The following is a 20,171-nucleotide window of genomic DNA, read 5'->3' on the forward strand; positions in this document are numbered from 1 at the left end:
AAGGGTCATTGTTCCTATAATATCTTTGTTTTGCAGACAGGGAAAAGTGAAAATCTTAACAAAGTTTTGGAAGTCCTAACTATTTCACGTGATGGTGGGTAGACAGATCATTGCTCTCAAATGCCAGTAAATATAACTATGTATCAGGTAGTGTAGTAATATGTGCTTTGAATACATTCTGATTTTTTCAGTATCTGCAGATAAGTTCCTTTCAAATGTTTTCACATGCAAATGAAAATTATTCATTCGCTGTGTCAAATACGAAAAAACACATTTTTATTGTACTATCCTAGTATAGTTCAAATTTCTCATAGTGTGATTAAAAATATATCTAAGGATACTTGGGATTTAGATATTGAATGTTAGTTTGTAACACATTCAAGCATTATGAACTAGAATATTCATTGTGGTCTACTTATGTTATCAAATGCAATAAAGACGTTAAACAGTGCTTTACATAAGACAAAATCACTTTGCTAAACTGAAAGATGCTTGTATCTGAAAGGGATTTAGAATATCTTTTTTTGCATATATTCTCTAGTTATACAAAATCTGAAAACATGCATTAATAGTTCATGATGAGGAAGATTAATAATTTGCCAATTAATAATTTTGCTTACATATTGCAATTTTATTGTTAAATCATTTATGTAGAAAGGAAAATGGTTGATTCACTTCCATGCTTTTTGTAATTCAAAGGGTTCTTTTTTATACCATGTTTCTGCCCACAAGTATCTTTAAGTGATTGGGATTTCAGTTCTGTGAAAATCATCAAAACAAAAATTTTTTTGATTCTCTATTTGTTAAACTTGTTCCATTGTTTTATGCCAAAGTGGTTAGTGGCTGAAATCCTTTATGCCTTGCCTGGTGAAAAAAATAAAAACCATAACATTTTCATAGCTTGTGTATTTGGCATATTAAATAATTTGAAAAGAGCTACACTAAAATTGCATTAGAGATCCAATCCCCTATCGATCCACTGACAATTTTTGTGCCAAAATCCCAGGAGCATTTAGATTCCAATGATCTAATTTAAATGAGCAAAATCAAATATTCAGGTGTATGGCTGGTGGTGCTCCCTAAGCATATCCTGCCAAACCTACAGAAGTCAGTTCTGAGACCTGTGTCATATCAGTGATCTTATGCAATATGTGCTGCAGTGTCTAGGCATGCAGCATGATCTAAAGAAACAGGCTAAATTAATTTAATTTAATTAAAGCTATTTTAAGATGTTATCATTTTTATAGGTGTAATGGTACTGTAACAAAGTGGTTTTTTTAAAAAATAAATTTTAAAGAATTCATGAAAATAAATCTGACAGTCAAATGCATATGTAGTAAAGGATGGAAAAAATAGATTTTTGTAACAGGATAATTGAGGCTGAATACAATTTCAAAAGAGCTATTATCATTCATATATTGAAATAGACAAATGTTAGCCTAATGCCAAAGTCATGTATTTAAATGTATTGGTTCTGTGATCAAGCTGAACTCCAATGAAATTAATGGAGGTGTGCACGCCTATGCCACTGGTGAATTTGTGAATTGAACATACTAGGACTACACATGTACACAGATGTGGGTAAGTCTTTTCAGGATCAGAGCCTTAAGTATTAAAATTTAGTCAGTTTTAATAATCTAAGTTTCTCCCAGCTAATGAGTTAAGCTGGGTATTTACTTTTTTCACATCACCTTTGTTTATAACCCATTTCACTTTCTGTTTTTTCTTTTTCTTGCACAATAATTGCTGTTTTGCTTAATAATTCAAGAGATTGTTCAAATAATAAAAAAGGATTTAATGAACTTTATAAAACAGGTTGCATATTACATTCTGTAAAGCAGTGTGTCAAACTTCACCCTGAACTAAACCTATGCAACTGCTTTGGAATTGTTGAGATGTAATGAAAGGGAAAGCTTGGTGCACTCGCTCTATATGGGCTAACTTTTACACAGTGGCCTGTGGTTGTCAACCTTCCCGGTTTTGCCGGGAGTCTATAGGAATCGGGCTCTATCTCCCAGAGACTACTGAAGACAAACCGGGAGATTTTAGGCTGCTAAAAGTCCAGCAGCGCAGTGGAGCTAAGGCAGGCTCCCTGCCTGTCCTGGCCCTACACTGCTCCTCAAAGTGGCTGGCACATCCCTGCAGGGGGTGGAGGGGGTTCTCTGTGTGTTGCCCCCATCCTGAGCACCAACTCCACAGCTCCCATTGGCCGGGAACTGCGGTCAATGGGAGCTGCGGGGGTAGTCCCTGCAGGCAGGGGAAGCGCACGGAGTCCCCTGGTCCCACCTCCCCAGGGGCCACAGGGATGTGCCTGCTGCTTCCAGGAGTGGCGCGGGGCCAGGGCAGACAGGGAGCCTGCCTTAACCCTGCTGTGCCGCCGACCAGGAGCTGCCTGAGGTAAGCTTGCCTGGCTGGAGCCTGCACCCCTAACCCCCTCCCACACTCCAACCCCCAGCCCTGAGCCCCACCCCCCGGGGCCAGCACCACAACCCTCTGCCCCAGCCCAGAGCCAGCACCCCAAACCCTCTCCCACACCCCAGCCCCAAATCTAAGGCCCTCCCATACCCCAATCCCCTGCCCCAGCAATCAGCTTCTTCCTGCATCCAAAATGCACCCAGGGATTTTAAGAGTAACAAGAAGGGTTTCTACATGTATGTTAGCAACAAGAAGAATGTCAGGGAAAGTGTGGGCCCCTTACTGAATGAGGGAGGCAACTTAGTGACAGATGATGTGGAAAAAGCTACTGTACTCTGTGCTTTTTTTGCCTCTGTCTTCACGAACAAGGTCAGCTCCCAGACTGCTGCACTGGGCAGCACAGCATGGGGAGGAGGTGACCAACCCTCTGTGGAGAAAGAAGTGGTTCAGGACTATTTAGAAAAGCTGGATGAGCACAAGTCCATGGGGCCGGATGCGCTGCATCCGAGGGTGCTAAAGGAGGCTGATCTGACTGCAGAGCCATTGGCCATTATCTTTGAAAACTCATGGTGATCGGGGAAGGTCCTGGATGACTGGAAAAAGGCTAATGTAGTGCCCATTTTTTAAAATGGGGAGAAGGAGAATCCGGGAAACTACAGTTCAGTCAGCCTCACCTCCGTCCCTGGAAAAATCATGGAGCAGGTCCTCAAGGAATCAATTTTGAAGCACTTTGAGGAAAGAAAAGTGATCAAGAACAGTTAGCATAGATTCACCAAGGGCAAGTCATGCCTGACTAACCTAATTGCCTTCTATAGTGAGATAACTGGCTCTGTGGATGAGGGGAAAGCAGTGGATGTGTTATTACTTGACTTTAGCAAAGCCTTTGATACGGTCTCCTACAGTATTCTTGCCAGCAAGTTAAAGAAGTATGGGCTGGATGAATGGACTATAAGGTGGATAGAAAGGTGGCTAGATCATCGGGCTCAACAGGTAGTGATCAATGGCTCCATGTCTAGTTGGCAGCTGGTATCAAGTGGAGTGCCCCAAGGGTTGGTCCTGGGGCAGTTTTTGTTCAATATCTTCATTAATGATCTGGAGGATGGTGTGGATTGCACCCTCAGCAAGTTTGCAGATGACACTAAACTGGGAGGAGTGGTAGATATGCATAGGATACAGAGGGACCTAGACAAATTGGAGGATTGGGGCAAATGAAATCTGATGCGGTTCAACAAGGACCAGCGCAGAGTCCTGCACTTAGGATGGAAGAATCCCATGCACTGCTACCGACTAGGGACCCAATGACTAGGCAGCAGTTCTGCAGAAAAGGATGTAGGGGTTACAGTGGATGAGAACCTGGCTATGAATCAACAGTGTACCCTTGTTGCCAAGAAGGCTAACGGCATTTTGGGCTGTATAAGTAGGGACATTGCCAGCAGATTTAGGGACGTGTTCATTCCCCTCTATTCCGCATTGGTGAGGCCTCATCTGGAGTACTGTGTCCAGTTTTGGGCCCTATACTACAAGAAGAATGTGGAAAAATTGGAAAGAGTCCAGCGTAGAGCAACAAAAATGATTGGGGGCTGGAGCACATGATTTATGAGGAGAGGCTGAGGGAACTGGGATTATTTAATCTGCAGAAGAGAAGAACGAGGGGGGATTTGATAGCTGCTTTCAACTACAGTGGAACCCCGCTATAACGCGATCATTGGGGTCCAAAAAATTCAATCGCGGTAAATGCGGGGTCGCATTACAGCGGGGTTCCACTCCACCTGGCTAGGGGGAGGCAGGGAGCGGGGGAGAGAGAGAAGGGTCGCGGGGCCGTGGGGCTGCCGTGCTGCAGCCGGAGGTCCTGCCGAGGCCATGGGGCTGGCCGCACTCCAGCCAGAGGGAGAGCCGGGCCGTGGGGCTGGCCGTGCTCTGGCCAGAGCTCCAGCCGGGATAGCGGGGCCGCGGGGCTAGCTGCGCTCCGGCCGGCATTCTGGCCAGGGGAGCGGGGGCCCCAAAGACGACCGCCACCGGCCTGCCGCGCCAACTGCCAGGAGGGCTCCGCGCCACTCTGCAGCCCGCTACCAGCAGGGCGCTCCCCTCCTCTGCGCTGCTGCCCCCTACATCGGTCGGTAGGGAGGGAAGGACGTGGCCTGGAGCTGGCCCTGCCGGGGACAGAGGCTCTCAGGAGAGTCGCGCCTGCTGCAGCCGCTGGAACATGGACCCCAAACGCCCCACGCCTGCCAGACTCGCCCCACGCCTGCTGCAGCCGCTGGGGCCAGACTCGCCCCGTGTTATAAACGAATTCGTGTTATCGTGGGGTGCGTTCTCATTGCAGGAGAAGGTACCTGTATTTGTGTCTGTCCTTGTTGTTCTTGTGTGTTCCTGTGTGTTTGTAGGGGCCTGCAGGGGCTGGGTGCTGAGAAGGACGCCGAGCCCTGAGTAGGGGGCGGGGCTTGGCTGATTAGGGGGCCCATAAAAGCGGCCGCCCAGCCAGGCAGCGGTACAGCGGCAGCAAACAGGGGAGTTTGAGAGGGAGTTCTCATTGGAGGAGAAGGTACCTGTATTTGTGTCTGTCCTTGTTGTTCTTGTGTGTTCCTGTGTGTTTGTAGGGGCCTGCAGGGGCTGGGTGCTGAGAAGGATGCCGAGCCCTGAGTAGGGGGCCCATAAAAGCGGCTGCCCAGCCAGGCAGCGGTACAGCTGCGAGCAGCGGCAGCAAACAGGGGAGTTTGAGAGGGAGTTCTCATTGGAGGAGAAGGTACCTGTATTTGTGTCTGTCCTTGTTGTTCTTGTGTGTTCCTGTGTGTTTGTAGGGGCCTGCAGGGGCTGGGTGCTGAGAAGGACGCTGAGCCCTGAGTAGGGGGCCCATAAAAGTGGCTGCCCAGCCAGGCAGCGGTACAGCTGCGAGCAGCGGCAGCAAACAGGGGAGTCTGAGAGGGAGTTCTCATTGGAGGAGAAGGTACCTGTATTTGTGTCTGTCCTTGTTGTTCTTGTGTGTTCCTGTGTGTTTGTAGGGGCCTGCAGGGGCTGGGTGCTGAGAAGGACGCCGAGCCCTGAGTAGGGGGCCCATAAAAGCGGCCGCCCAGCCAGGCAGCGGTACAGCTGTGAGCAGCGGCAGCAAACAGGGCGGCTAACAGGGGAATTTGAGAGGGAGTTCTCATTGGAGGAGAAGGTACCTGTATTTGTGTCTGTCCTTGTTGTTCTTGTGTGTTCCTGTGTGTTTGTAGGGGCCTGCAGGGGCTGGGTGCTGAGAAGGACGCCGAGCCCTGAGTAGGGGGCGGGGCTTGGCTGATTAGGGGGCCCATAAAAGCGGCCGCCCAGCCAGGCAGCGGTACAGCTGCGAGCAGCGGCAGCTAACAGGGGAGTTTGAGAGGGAGTTTGCAGGGGGAGGTAAAGGGGGAGGCAGGAGGGCGCGGTGTTGTGTGTGCTCTGAGTCCACAGGTGCTGTGGGCAGAGATTGCAGCAGCCATGAGCCAAGCAGCAGCAGCAGCAGACAGAATGCAGATGGCTGCATGTGGAAGCTGTGGTATGTATATGGTCCTAGCAGGGGAGCCGGAACACAGGTATGTGTGTATGAAGTGTCGCCTGATAGTGTTACTGGAGGAAAAGATTAAGGGGCTGGAGATGCAGGTAGATACCCTGGTGGAGTTTAGGCGGGGGTTTGAGAAGCTGATGGAGGACAGGCAAGGGGGGGCTGAAGGAGAATGCCCTATGGTGGAGGTAGAGGCAGAGGTAGAGGACGGTGAGAGGGGAATGGAAGGGGGAGAACATGGGAGGTGGAAGCATGTGACTGTGAGAAGCAGGCCAAGGAAAAGAAGGGCCAGTGAGGGGGGAATAGAACTCAGGAATAGGTTCGAGTGCTTGTATAGCGAGGTGGAGGGGCAGCGGGTGGCGACTGAAGGTGGGAGGGTGAGAAAGAAAAGAAGAGCAGCTAGTCCAAGAGAGAGAGGGGAGGAGTTGATGGAGACAGCACCAATTCTGGGCCCCGGGAGGATTCAGGAAGGCATAAGGGGGAGCATAAGGGAAGATAGGAACAGGCACAGGTCAGGACTAGAGGGATCGGAGACTAGATTACTAGATCGCACTGTTGCCAGGCAACGGCAGGTGTATGTAATTGGAGACTCTTTACTGAGGAGATTGGACAGGCCTGTGACCAGGGCGGACCCGGGGAACAGAAGGGTGTGCTGTCTACCGGGTGCTAAGATACGGGATGTGGACCTGCGGTTGAAAAGGATTCTAAAAGGAGCAGGTAAGAACCCCTTGATAATCCTTCATGTAGGAACGAATGACACGGCTAGGTTCTCGTTAGAGAGAATCAAGGGAGATTATGCCAGGCTGGGGAAGATGCTCAAGGAGATAGAGGCTCAGATTATCTTTAGTGGGATTCTGCCCGTTCCAAGGGAAGGGCAGCAAAGGGCTGATAGGATTGTGAGAATAAATAGTTGGCTAAGGGAGTGGTGCTATAAGGAGGGCTTTGGGATGTATGGCCACTGGGAGGCTTTCGGGGACAGACACCTGTTCTCGCGGGATGGGCTTCACCTGAGTAGGGAAGGAAATAGACTTCTGGGAGGGAGGCTAGCTCATCTTATCAAAAGAGCTTTAAACTAGGAAGTTTGGGGAGACGGTTGGGAGATGCACAGTTAATCTCCACGCCAGAGTCCAGTATGGAGAAGGTGAGTAAAATGAGAGGAGACATAGCCGGGGAGATGAGATTGGACATAGGAAGGACAGGGGGGACGGACACAAGGAGGCCCGCAACATATAGTGCTGCTAATGGGAGACAGGCTAAACGACATACATTAGGGTGTCTATACACCAATGCCAGAAGCCTAGGTAATAAAATGGAGGAATTGGAGCTCTTGGTCCAAGAGCTGAAACCAGATATCGTAGGAATAACAGAAACGTGGTGGAATGGCAGTCACGACTGGAACACAGGTATGGAGGGGTATGCGCTGTTTAGGAAAGACCGGAACAAAGGTAAAGGTGGGGGGGTGGCATTGTATGTCAATAGTGAAATAAGCTGTAAAGAAATAATAGTTGATGGATTAGACAATACTGAGTCCATCTGGGCAATACTAACACTGGGTAATAGGACTACTAGAGCCTCTCCGGGGATAGTGCTTGGAGTGTGCTATAGACCGCCGGGATCGACCCAGGATATGGATAAGGAACTATTTAATGTGTTTAGAGAAGTAATTACTAATAGAAACTGTGTAATTATGGGGGACTTTAACTTCCCGGATATAGATTGGGGAACAAACACTAGTAGCAATAATAGGGCTCAGATGTTCCTAGATGTGCTTGCTGATCAATTCCTCCATCAAGTGGTAGCTGAACCGACAAGGGGGGAGGCCATTTTAGATTTGATTCTGGTAAGTAGTGAGGACCTTGTTGAGGAAGTGGTAGTAGGGGACAATTTGGGCTCCAGTGATCATGAGCTAATTCGGTTTAAAATACATGGAAGGAGTAACAGAATTAAGTCAAAGATTAGGGTTTATAATTTTAAAAAGGCCAATTTTAACAAATTAAGGGGACTGGTAAGGGAAGTGGATTGGGCAAACATATTAATGGATTTAAAGGCAGAAGAAGCCTGGGATTACTTTAAGTTAAAGATGCATGAGCTGTCGGAGGCCTGTATTCCAAAAAAGGGAAAAAGATTACTAAGCAAGAGATTTAGACCGAGCTGGATGAGCGACCGACTCAAAGGGGCGATTAGGAAAAAACAGAAAGCGTACAAAGAGTGGAAGAGGGGAGGGATCAGTAAGGAAATGTACCTAAGTGAAGTCAGAGAATGTAGAGATGGAGTGAGAAAGGCCAAAGGCCGTGTAGAGTTGGACCTAGCGAGGGGAATTAAAAGCAATAGTAAGAGGTTTTTCAGCCACATAAATAGGAAGAAAGCAAAGAAAGAAGAAGTGGGACCGCTGAGGACTATTGCCGGAGAGGAGATTAAAGACAATCTAGGCATGGCGCAGTATCTCAATGAATATTTTGCATCGGTGTTTACTGAGGCCAATGAAGGGATTAGGGATACTAGCACCACTACAGAGGGGCATTCAGGATGGGGGATTACCGTATCCGAGGTAGAAACAAAACTTGAACACCTTAATGAGGCTAAGTCGGGAGGACCGGACGATCTTCATCCGAGAATATTGAAGGAATTGGCGCGGGAAATAGCAGGCCCATTAGCGATAATATTTAATGAATCTGTAAACTCGGGGGTGGTCCCGTTAGACTGGAGAATAGCTAATGTGGTTCCTATTTTCAAGAAAGGGAAAAAAAGTGATCCGGGTAACTACAGGCCTGTTAGTTTAACATCTGTAGTGTGCAAGGTGTTAGAGAAAATTCTGAAAGAGAAACTAGTTGAGGACCTGGAGATTAGTGGCAATTGCGATAAATTACAACATGGTTTTACGAAGGGCAGATCGTGCCAAACGAATCTGATCTCCTTCTTTGAGAAAGTAACGGATTTATTAGATAAGGGAAATGCGGTGGACCTAATATACCTGGATTTCAGTAAAGCGTTTGATACTGTACCCCATGAGGAATTATTGGTTAAACTGAAAAACATGGGGATCGATATGAAAATCCAGAGGTGGATAAGGAATTGGTTAATGGGGAGAATGCAGCAGGTCGTATTAAAGGGTGAACTGTCAGGTTGGAGGGAGGTTACTAGTGGAGTGCCTCAAGGTTCGGTTTTGGGACCCATCTTATTTAATCTATTTATAACTGACCTCGGAACCGATTGCAGGAGTGGGCTGATAAAGTTTGCAGATGATACGAAGGTGGGAGGCGTTGTAAATTCGGAAGAGGATAGGGATATCCTGCAGGGAGACTTGAATGAGCTTGTGAATTGGAGTATCAGAAATAGGATGAAATTTAATAGTGAAAAGTGTAAGGTGATGCATTTTGGGGATGACTAATAACAATTTTAGTTACAAGATGGGGACGCATTGGTTAGAAGTAACGGAAGAGGAGAAGGACCTAGGGGTCCTTGTAGACCGCAGGATGACTGAGTCGACAATGTGACGTGGCGGTGAAAAAAGCCAATGCTGTCTTGGGATGCATTAGGCGAGGTATATCTAATAGGGATAAGGAGGTCCTGCTTCCGTTGTACAAGGCGCTGGTGAGACCTCATTTGGAGTACTGTGTGCAGTTCTGGTCTCCCATGTTTAAAAAAGACGAACTCAAACTGGAACGGGTGCAGAGAAGGGCCACTAGGATGATCAGAGGAATGGAAAACCTGTCGTATGAAAGGAGACTAGAGGAGCTTGGGTTGTTTAGTCTGACAAAGCGAAGGCTGAGAGGGGATATGATTGCTATCTTTAAATATATTAGAGGGATTAATACAAGGGAGGGAGAAGAATTATTCCAGCTTAGTACTAACGTGGATACGAGAATGAATGGATATAAACTGGCCGTGGGGAAGTTCAGGCTTGAAATTAGACGAAGGTTTCTGACCATTAGAGGGGTGAAATATTGGAATGGCCTTCCGAGGGAAACGGTGGGGGCGAGGGACCTGTCTGGTTTTAAGATTAAGTTAGATAAGTTTATGGAGGGAATGGTTTAATGGTAAAACATAGTAGTCAAGAAAACCAAGCAATGGTAGGTAAATAGCATAATGGCTAACAGGGATCAGGATGGAGACTCTTGCCTATATGCTCGGGGTCTTACTGATCGCCATATTTGGGGTCGGGAAGGAATTTTCCTCCAGGGCAGATTGGCTGAGCCTCTGGAGGTTTTTCGCCTTCCTCCGCAGCATGGGGCAGGGATCTCTAGCAGGAGGGTCTCTGCCGATTGAAGTCACTAGTAACAGGATTGGGGACTTCAGCAGCAGAGTCCAGGGAAGGGGTAGGGATGGTTTTATGGCCTGCAGCATGCAGGGGGTCAGACCAGATGATCATAATGGTCCCTTCTGACCTTAAAGTCTATGAGTCTATGAGTTATAGCGGGATTCCAGTGTACCTGAAAGAGGTTCCCAAGAGGATGGATCTAGACTGTTCTCAGTGGTACCAGATGACAGAACGAGGAGTAATGGTCTCAAGTTGCAGTGGGGGAGGTTTAGGTTGGATATTAAGAAAAACTTTTTCACTAGGAGGGTGGTGAAGCACTGGAATGATGTTACCTAGGGAGGTGGTGGAATCTCCTTCCTTAGAGATTTTTAAGGTCAGGCTTGACAAGGCCCTGGCTGGGATGATTTAGTTGGGGATTGGTCCTGCTTTAAGCAGTGGGGGTTGGACTAGATGACCTCCTGAGGTCCCTTCCAACCCTGATATTCTATGATTCTATGAAAATCCCTCCCAGAGTCCGCACCCCTTCCTGCACGCCAACCCCATGCCTCAGCCCTGAGGCCCCCCGCCCCCTGGAGCCAGCACTCCAAACCCCCTCCAACACCGCAGCCCCAAATCTGAGCCCCCTCCTGCACCCCAACACTGAGCCCCCTCCTGCACCCAAACTCCCTCCCAGAGCTTGCACGCCACACTGCCTCTTGCACCCCAACCCCTTTCTCCAGCCTCAGCTCGGCCCGAGCCCAGAGCCCGCACCTCTGCCCCAGCCCAGTGAAAGTGAGTGAGAGTGGGGAAGAGTGAGTGATGGAGTGAGGGGGGATGGAGTGAGCAGGGCGGGGCCTTGGAGAAGGGGCAGGAGAGAGGCGGGGCCTTGGGGAAGGGGCAGTGCAAGGATGTTTGGGTTTGTGTGATTAGACAGTTGGCAACCCTAGTACTACTCAAAATTATTTTTACCTACGCTTCACAGTGTTATTCCTATCGATGTTTCAGAAATCACTCGTCCACGAATGTAGGGAAAGTTCTTCTCAAAAGGTCAGTAAGAGACTTCAGAGAAACTCTGGGTGTAATGGGCCTGATCCAAAGCTCACCGAAGTAAATGGAAATCCAATAGACTTAAATGGGCAATGAATCAGGTCCAGTGAAAACTGTTGCTCTTGCAAAGCATGAACATTATATACAACATGCAAGCAGGATGAGGATTGGGGATATGATGCATTCCTAAATGGGAATAATCATATTCTAATCTTGTTTGGTGAAATGTATGTGCCTCATGACGCAAAGCCAAATAGGCCTTGTACAGGAGATGCAAAGTTAAACAGGTTCAAAGGATGCAGAGAATGTAATCCTCCCTTTGTCTCAGTCAGAGCTCAGGCTACCTGTGCAGCCAGGTTGAGGTTGCTAGCATTGATCCTGCTGCTGTTTGCCCCTCCTCCCCCAGTTCACAGACTCAGAGGCCATGCCCCCAACATCTCCACAAATCCCCTCTTCTTCCACCTGTGTAGATTGCAAGCCCCGGGTCAAGCCCCATATTAGCTGACAGCTACAAATTCCTCTTCCTCAGTTCCTGGCACCCTGCTCAGCAAAACCACACCAGTTCAACTGTGATGTTTTGACCCTTTCTTGACCATGGAGGGGCATGCAACATTCAAACCTTGGAGCACAAAGGAAAACTAAATTAAAAACTGCTGCCATAAAAATATGGTCACCTTGATGCTAGGAAAGGCTGTTACAATTAGTTTTCATGAACTTCATACTAGCAATACTATTTCCTTTACAATTTGGAACTCTGGTTCTTCCTTACACAAAAAGTCCCAGTATTTTCACATATCTGTTACTATTAAGAGCCCCTGTTTTATGGTTTTGTTTTTGCATTTTTTAAATAGCTGTGTTTATCCTTAAAGGAAAATTGCAGCTGCTTAACTAAGCCCGCCAGTTCAAAACTTCATAGGGAAAGATGTTATTTTCAGTAACATGAATAAATGGTGAAATGTTTGTTTGGTTTTGTTATCTTTGTAATTGGTGTTGCTGAGCCATTCTGGAGGTAGCCATTTTTTTAATAAGAAAAGTCACTTTGTCACTGTTGAAATGTGAGCACATAATGAAACAGAGTCAACCATATTTCAGCTTACCTAAATGATTTAACAATAAAATAATTCCAATTTGTGGGCAAAATTATTAATTTTTAAACACTATATATTTAAGTTTTTCTTTGGGTTATAAAACTAAAATGAAGGCACATTGGAAACTGGTTTACAGACTCTTCCATTGGGCTATCACACTAATAGTTCCCAAATGGGGCAGGCTGGTCAAACAGACCTCCATCCAATAGCATATTTAAGCATAGTGTAAGCATATAAGTAGTCTCATTAAAACCAATGAGATTAAAATAGACATATGCAAAAACAGCCTCCACAACATTTGTTCAAATTCCAAATTGCTGTTTGGTTTGACGTATCTTTTCCCCCTTTATTATTATATGGCAATAGGTTTTTGTTCACATTAAGGTTTGTGGAATAATTATATTTTGACTGAATGCCTTCATTGTTGTTCACATGTGATTATGGATATTCATTATTTGCTATTTGTTGTTCTTGTATTTAAAATATTGTAGTCCTCTAATAAACTTAAACCATCACACACCATTTAGGTCATCAGTCATGAAGAACAAATAGAGAATATCAAATCTTGACTGACATTTGTTCAGTAAACCATAGACCCTTTCAGAAATCAGGACTGTTTGCAAATGATTCATGCAAAGAAAAAGAATAAAATGTGTCATTAATTTATTTGTGATTGAGCAGATGTACTCTCAAATCACCTCATTTTTAGCCAGACTAGACTTGGAAATGCTAATAGGTTAAAACAGTTAACAAACTTGAAATTACAGGTGGTAGTTTAAATGCTGGTTTCAGAAACAGTAGGAAAAGATAAAGAAAAAGTTGGGACATATGTTTTGGATGGTGGGAAATACCATTACTTTTTGTTTTTAAGATGGTAGGATTTCATTGGTTGCCCTCTCCGTCAGTTTGAGCACTCAACTGAAAATACCACCACCACCCCTCTCATAAAGCCATAGTTCATTTCTAGTAAAAGTACTTCTTACCCTTATCTTGTGAACCATTTGAGATGTGAAATATACCAGTAGGTACATTTTTTTTATCTTAGGGTAGGAAATTCACCTTTTGGTGGCCAAGTGACAGTGGTATAAATTACTAAAGCTGTATACTGTTAGGAAGCAGACAATATGCAAAATGTGCACACAAACCCTGAATCCTCACACTCTAATGTGCTTATTTCACATAAAAAGACACCACGTTCTATGCTCCAGTAGTTTCAATACACTTTGGCAGCAGCAAACTCCTTTTTTCTTAATTTACTACAGGATGGTGGCACAGAGCATTTGATCAATAATAGAAAAGCCAGGCTCACTGTTTCTGTATATGAAAGCTTCTGTTTTGTTTTTATTTCTCTCTCTTTTGGTAAGCTATGTTGTAAATTATATGTCTTTTAATAGTGTAATTACTATGTGAGCTGTCAATAGTCTTTGCAATGGTAATATTGTCACAGAAACATACCAGCAGTTCTTCTAAGCAGTTTTTTTTAAAAAAATCAGAAACTATTTCACAAATTTCTTTCATTGCCAAAAATGTATCTTAAAATGTGTTAACCATTTGTCTTTACTCTTTACTATGGACGCTGTCTGTCTTTGGTTAGGATAGGAACTAGGTGATTGGAGCCAAATGTTAAAGGAACAATTTATTATTTTGGTTTTGTTTTGTGAAAAGTCCATATTAAAAAGAAAAAAGTTTCAGGGGAAAAAAGACTTTCAGAGGGCACAGCAGAGTGGACAGTAAATGTGTCCCTTAAGTAGCGCCAGGAGTCAGGAAATAACATATATTAAATTCAAAGCAGCCATTCGTGTCTTCATTCTCTCCAAGAATGCTAGTACAAATCCAGCTGGCACTTCAGGTAGGTTCTCCAGCCACATCTGCCTGATGCATTTGGCAGAGTTGGTGGTGTCTGCTACTCTTAAAAAAAATGCCCCAAATGCTATGAAAAGTATAATTCATTTATTTTAGGATTTCAAGGAACAGATAATCCACCACGTGGCAACAGTCCTCATCATCTTTTTCCTACTATTGTAATTCTGTGTGGGAATCGTTGAAAAGGCCACAATTGTCATGCTTCATGTTATTTTGTTTAAAGTTATGGCAGTATCTTCATAATGTTTGCATTCTCTTCCTTACCTAGCAAGATGGCAAGTTATTAGCTTGGTGAAATGCTCCTTTCCCCCCTTCCCCATAGAAAGCATGAAGCAAAGATAATACAATGACAAGATAAGTGGCCCATTTTGACCACAGAGGTACTTGTTAGTGATCAAGTGTTATGTATCAAAAACTTCTCAAGAACATACTGGAAATGATCTTCTAAGAGTAGATTAATTTGGCCAAATCCTTCCTTGATGTAACTCCACTGGCATTTGTGTTACATCAGGGATGAATTTGACCCACTGTTACTTGAAATGTGCCTATTCACCTGTTTCCCCTATTAAGGACATTAGGAAGCCACAGAGAGGGGAATGTTTAGGGAGACTAGATTGGGATACAGGGGCTGCTGGAAATGAGTAGTCTCTAGCAAAAAAAATAATAATGGGATTTTGGACTGAGACTATAAGCAGGAGAGGGCTTGGGAATGACCTTATAAGAGGGTAAATGGATGGATTGAGAACTTCATTTTGAACTGTTTTTGTTAATAAAACTAGACCACAGGGAGGAGTGGTACTGGAAGGAAGGCCTGTGTGTGAAGTTTATTTTAGAAGACCCTTGAAGGTGCAAATGGAGGCAGTGGGCTGTGTGGAGGACTGCCATCAAGGGGTGCCCTATGACAATAATAATAGGTACTGTCCTACTTAAGGTTTTGGGCACTTTCAAAACTTAATGACAAGTTTGATTTTAATATCAAAATTTCACACCCTAATGTAGACTGTGTGAACTTAGAAGGAAAATTGTTTTTAAAAATACTCTTTACTTTGTGTCCGAATATCCTTACCAAAATGTTTATAGAGTGTTTGTTCAGCATGCAAGTATGAGGTCAGCTGACGTGCAAGTAGCATAGGCACAAGTAAAAACTGCAGACTCAGGTCTCGTGCGTTCATGTAGCTAAATAATTTTTACAGTTGAATCACTAAATGTTGGATGACATGATAGACTATAGATGTATAATGAGAATAGTCTCATGGTGGTTCAGAATATAAATCATTACACCTGCGAGTGAAATAATATGCAACTAGAGAGAAAGTCATTCAGTGGTGAGAGCCCATGAAAGGCACACTGCAACCCTTAACCCTTGTTTTAAGAGCTTAATCCTTAATAAATTATCTGATAACGTAGACTTCTTTCTATCATTTCAATATTTAGGACTTGATATCTTTTTACTGCACTTCATTATACACTAATTGACCCTGATTCTTCTCAATCCAGCTGGTGTAAATCAGTAATTCCATTGACATCAAAGGTGTAAAACCAGTGCTAACACTGTTGTGAAATGAGACAAGATTCAGGTTAATTATAACTGAAGGTTTAACAATTGGTTATATCAGACCTCATTCTTTGCTTTTCCTTCCAGTTTTGGATCAGCTGAAAACTTCATCCTGACTTTAGTACTGTCTGCCATATAAATATTGAAAAGGTCTGGACTTTAAAAGATAGCTAAAAATATTAGGACTAGATTTTTGATGTAGAGTACAGTTAGGTCATACTGTCACTTTTCACTTTATAGAATTTGTACAGGAATCAGAACATTTTGCAAAAAGTTCACTAAGGTGAAATTTTGTCCTGGAATCTAAGGCCCCATAGATTTTAGAGACCCTATTTGTTCTCTCAGATATACTGACTAAGCCCCCAGGTGCCCTACCTGGGGCGGCCTTAAGCTCTCCTGAAATTCTAGAAGTGTTGCTACTTTGCCAAGATGAACAATTGCCTCCTTCCCATCCACCAAATGTATTCTACATTAGACATACTAGGACACTGACAACAGTACATTATACTGTCAACTGACAAAACTATCTATTGCAGTATTAGGTAGCTAATAGTAAGGGAGCTTTGTGAAACTGCTTTGATAAAAATTTTAATAAAGGTTGTTTTCCTGTAAAAAATCCAAAACCTATTTAAGGCAGCACAAGCATAATCAGGGCCGACGAGGGGGGAGGGAAGCCGGTACAAATTACCGGGGCCCGGTGGTCCGGAAGGGGGCCCGGGGCCCGGCTTCTCCGGCTTCCCCTCCCACCCCCTTGGCCCTGTTTAGCTGGGGGGGGGCCCGAAAATTTTTTTTCACTGGGCTCGAACCCGCTCTCGGCAGCCCTGAGAATAATACACAGAATAGTTATATGCAGCATTGCAGGAAACTTAAAGCTAGGTAACAAATGTATCAGCTAGTAGGGGCTCAAATTTGCTATGTAACCACTACTAGTAGATGGCATAAGAAAGACAGAGTCAGAGTGCGATAGCAGAAAATCTATGAGGTATAAATGAAGTCTAATCTGAAAATCTAAAATGGTCTAATCCTGCTAACTAAATGAGTTCTGCCTGTATAGGACTAGAGGTCCCAGTACTTCCGAACACCCAAACTCAAAGATTTGAAAAGAAGCCAAGAAGAGCAATCTGCAATCACATATATTTCCCTCCCTCTTACTCTGATGTCATCTTAGGGCTCTTCTGGTGGAGATTCTTTTCATTACCTGCCTCATTTAACACTGAGAAATCAACAATTATTTTTTCATGGTTATTTAGACTTGGGTTGTACCTGAAACCCATATCTTCACCCCATTCAATGTATGCAGTAATATCAGTAATTTATTTTTTCATATAAGAATTCTCAAAGATACACGCAAAGGCATTTTGAGTGGAGTAACAGGAAGGATGAGTAGATCACTTTTTTGTCTTTTCTTTTGGATCTCTTTTTATATATTGGGGTTTAATGCATTAAGTTGACATATGTGTAAATTTGGCTTACAGAAATAGTCCTGGCTCCTGACATACAGAAGGCTGTTTTGGAGGAAAATCAATTGCTTTTTAGTTCATAATTATATATCTTGAGGGTTTTATTTTCATGGACATTGTAACAGGGTGGTCTGTCCCCTTTAAGGAGTAGTGGGATGCTGGCCCAACCAACCCTGTTCCATGGCATGGCCTCTTTGAGGGAACAGGTGTTTAAGAGATCAGCAGATGAGATGGGAAATTTGCGGGGAGTCATGTGTTAATCAAGGAGCTTATCTCCTAAAGAGGATAAAATATAGCTGTTAGCTGACTTTGGAGAGGGAATGAAGGAAGCAAAGAGGCACTGGGTGGATTTGAAACCTGGATATTAGTTGCCTAGGGAAGCCTGCTAGAAGCTGTGTACAGCCCCGTGAGGGACGGCTGTGGAATTCTTTAACCAGGAGGAAGATGTGGACAGCATATGAAGGAGGGCTGTGGAACCCCTTACTAGGGGGATGGAGTTTGTGAGCCCAGAAAACAGGCCGGGAGGAAGCCTGTGGAAAAAACACTCTAGAGAGGCCAGGAACTGCAGTGGGACTGATGGAGCTACCTGCTGCAAAGGTAACTGGAGGGGGAATTTGAAGCCCTGGAATTGAGGATGAAATTGGAAATTCCAAGGGGAAACATTTTAGACCTAAATGGCCAATGGAGACTGCACAGGAGCTGGGCACACTTCTGAGCCAAACACTGTCTAAAGTTACAATTCTGCTAGCCTCCCGAAGAATGGGCAGACGAGACACATAAGAGTAAAGGCCATGGCCCTAATCTTGCCTCCATGCTGGCTAGAAGAGCTGTCCTCTGTACACGTGGGAGCTGTATGTTGCATCCTTTCAAAGAGTGACACAGTGCATGCCTTCCTATGCCCCAGGAGACATTGGACCTACCAGTGGCACAATGCAAGGAAGCCCGGAATTCAACTTGTATAACTTGGGAGGGGACATTAAAATCTTGTGTTTCTTGTGGTATCCTCTCTGAGATGATATATGAAAATATCTGATACCTGGCATAATCTGTTCTGTTCCAAAACCACAATTGCTCTCAAAAGTATTTCTGAGTCTTTGCAGTAAGTGAGCTTTGGCAGGGACCATTTAAACTGTATCCGCAAAATCCCCTGGGTGCTCCCTCCAGCACACTGTTGGTCATTCAATTATTTTACACTTGATGCTTCTAAGTAGACTTTTAAATGCCTATTAATCATTTAGGTACAGTATTTTGCCCACTGTAACCCACAGCAAGAGAAAACTGTATACTTAAATTCATAATATACTTGCAATGCGATAGGGTTACTTTGGAACAACTAATTACTTTGGATTTTTATTATCGTTAATGGGAAACACTTTCCTACTCTCAATGGCATGCATGTTCCTTGCCATCCATAGGTGCTGCACTCAAACTATGTCTGGAGCTTGAAAGTGACTCCATACTCCAAATTAGAAGTGCCTTTTGATTTTATTCATGGTGTGAAATGGAAGGGGCTGGAGGTTTTCAAGTGAAAAAAATAACACAGCTATTACTGATCCTGAAGAAGGACAATTTTCTGCACAAATGGTAGAGGGGAAATTGATACCTTACAGATCTGGCCTACTAGTGATTTGGGTTACTATGCAGAACAAGATTTAGGTCAAAAATGATTTCTAAGGTCTGTTTACTTTGCAACTGCAGCAGGTATGGTAAATGAGAGTGAAACTACTATAGGTGCTTGGATGCCATGGTTATGAGTTAATCATTAAAACCTAGATTACATCTTGGTAATATCTAAGTGATAAATCATGGATCCATGAGATAAATTCCTTTTATTATGCACTGTTGACCACCCCACCTGCATTCTGCCCACTAATCCATCCAACTCAGTGGTTCCCAAACTTTAATAACCTGTGAACCCCTTTCACTAGAATGTCAAGTCTCGCGAACCCCCTCCTAAAAATGAATATTTCCAGGGATTTTCTCCTTTACCTGAGTATAAATTATAAAAGCAGTGATCTTGGAAATATAAAATTTGTTTTTATGACCTGCTTATTACACACTATTTATTATTATTTATCATTACAGTATTTTTATTACATTATGAAAACGGCAACACTCTTACAAGATCTCACTTTTGTAGCTTGTATCACTTTGAATAAACCTGTTATACGACAAGGCTTGTATGTTTCATCAAGGAGCACCAGATGTGAAACATCATGAATGTATTTAAGAAGCCAACTCAAAGAGTTCCTCCTATACAAGCTTTCAGGTCTTGAGCAATCTAGGCAAACAACGCACGTTACAACAAAGCTTTAACTTGTTCTTCATAATAATTTTAAAAAACAATACTAGCTGCCTATTTCATTTTAAAAACAGGAAAAAATACCCACCTCCCTTTCCATTTCTTATAGGGAGTCTTGAAGTTTAAATCTCCCCAGTTTGGGAACCACTGATCTAACTAAAGCATCACCTAACTAGAGCTGGTTTGAAAAAAGGAAATACTCTTCATGTTTATCTCCAATTTATTTTCTAATTTTGAAATTCAAACTTTAATTGAAATGGTAACATTTGAAAAATATTGACCAATTCTATAATTATCAAAAAGGAAGAATTCATGAAAATAAATATAATTTCTTTCTCCTTTAAATAAAATAACCAGCTCTAGTTCTAAAATCCAAAACTTCCCCATGGATTGAAATGGCCACCATTTTTATAAAAAATCAGCATGCCAGAGAAATGTTTCCGTCTTTTCATTCAAATGTACAATTTTACCCCAAGCTTGTGCTAGATTCAGGTTCAGAATGGGTAATATTGTGTTCTGTGCCAGTGAGAGGCATACAATATGTTAACTTATATCCTAGCCAATCTAGAAATGGGAGCTAAATACCACCAATTTCTTTCTTCCGTACAGATCCCAGAATTCTGCACTCAACAGGGTAAGTTCTTGAGATATCAAAATTCAAAGCTGTGATGATTTTATGCATGGAAA

At 43.8% G+C, this 20,171-nt stretch overlaps 1 protein-coding gene across 1 annotated transcript in view; it reads left to right on the plus strand.

Moving 5' to 3' along the window:
• Positions 1–20,097: 20,097 nt before the first annotated feature.
• The window catches only part of ADAMTS19 (ADAM metallopeptidase with thrombospondin type 1 motif 19), a 326,693-nt gene continuing 326,619 nt past the window's right edge, over positions 20,098–20,171 (plus strand). Inside the window, exon 1 of the mRNA XM_065599319.1 lies at positions 20,098–20,118. The gene's annotated coding sequence lies outside the window, so the exon portion shown is untranslated. The remainder of the gene's footprint in view (positions 20,119–20,171) is intronic.

This window comes from Chrysemys picta, chromosome 6, assembly GCF_011386835.1.
Source record: "Chrysemys picta bellii isolate R12L10 chromosome 6, ASM1138683v2, whole genome shotgun sequence".
In the NCBI taxonomy this organism is placed as follows: Eukaryota; Metazoa; Chordata; order Testudines; family Emydidae; genus Chrysemys; species Chrysemys picta.